At 43.4% G+C, this 1,211-nt stretch overlaps 1 long non-coding RNA gene across 1 annotated transcript; it reads left to right on the top strand.

Moving 5' to 3' along the window:
* Positions 1-46: 46 nt before the first annotated feature.
* LOC118414163 lies at positions 47-1,114 on the top strand. Its single transcript, XR_004830915.1, has 2 exons — positions 47-213; positions 867-1,114. It is a non-coding gene; the product is annotated as an uncharacterized LOC118414163 (long non-coding RNA).
* Positions 1,115-1,211: the final 97 nt, after the last annotated feature.

The raw sequence follows: 1,211 nt of genomic DNA, 5'->3' as shown, positions 1-1,211 counted from the left end.
GATGGCCAATACCTCATGTATATGTATATCACATATCTCCGCCCCCCTCCCCTCTGACAGGTACCACGAGCCCCAGCCGAGCCCGCACCTCTGTCCGACCCCGTCTCCGCCACCAGGCTCCTCTGTAGCGCCCTGCTGTTTCCTTCTATCGCCACACTCTGGGGCAAGCTGATGTTCAGTACTGTGGACTCCAACCTACAGAGAACCATCTTGGTGAGACATGCTTTGAACTCAATAATGACTTCTATTGCAATTGATATTAAGAAAAAATTGAATGTTGTTGTTGATAGTAAACATCTCGAGTTCAATTCAGGCATTTTCAACCTTTATTTAACCTTGATACATCATTCGGCCTGAGCATAAAAATTGGCTGTGTTAAACCAAGGAGATCTATGCCAGTTGTGAAATGGCTCCTCTCCTGAGGTATTGCCAAAAACACTAAGAAATATGAGAATGATCCTTTAGTTTTTCTTCTTCTTTACAACTAGGGTGGGATTGCATTTGTGGTCATAAAAGGAAACCAAGGAGATATAACTCCAGTTATTAAATGGCTCCTCTCCTGCGGCATTACCAAAAACACTCAAAAGATTATACTGGATGAAAAAAGAATTTCTGGGAATTTTTGGCTACTGACACACCCGTGAAACTTGCAATGTCCGGGTCATATACAGGAATATGGTTCATTTCCGGGCATTTGTGGAAATGGCCCAGACAGGCAGCGTGTCCTTTTCGACATGTCTCGTAAATCGCCAGAAATGTAGAGTTTTCCGGGTGCATGTGCAGGAGTTTCTTACCCGGAAACTCTGCTTTTCATGCAGTGTTACGAATGATCCTTCATTTTTTTTTTTCTTCTTCTTCACAACCAGGGTGGGATTGCTTTTGTGGTCATAAAAGGAGTTCTGCGTATCTACTACAAACAGCAGCAGTACCTGCGCCAGGCCCAGAGGAAGATTCAGGACTTTGTCCCAGAAGATGAGCCAACCCCAGCACAGCAGGCTCAGTAGAAATAGTTTTAACACTGGCCCACAAAAGAAGCATCTATCACAGAACTAAGGCCACAGCAAGTAGATTTTATGGATGACATCAGAGCGGTCATTTAATTTTTGCCTGAGTTTAGAAAAACAAAAACCAATTTCGTTCTTCTTTGGGTTCGGGTCAGATGATGAGAAAGTACCAAAATGGGAAATATGTTAACCCTATGATGTACTTGC

The sequence above is a fragment of the Branchiostoma floridae genome, chromosome 4 (genome assembly GCF_000003815.2).
Source record: "Branchiostoma floridae strain S238N-H82 chromosome 4, Bfl_VNyyK, whole genome shotgun sequence".
Taxonomy (NCBI): domain Eukaryota; kingdom Metazoa; phylum Chordata; class Leptocardii; order Amphioxiformes; family Branchiostomatidae; genus Branchiostoma; species Branchiostoma floridae.
This window is presented reverse-complemented; position numbering and strand designations above follow the sequence as displayed.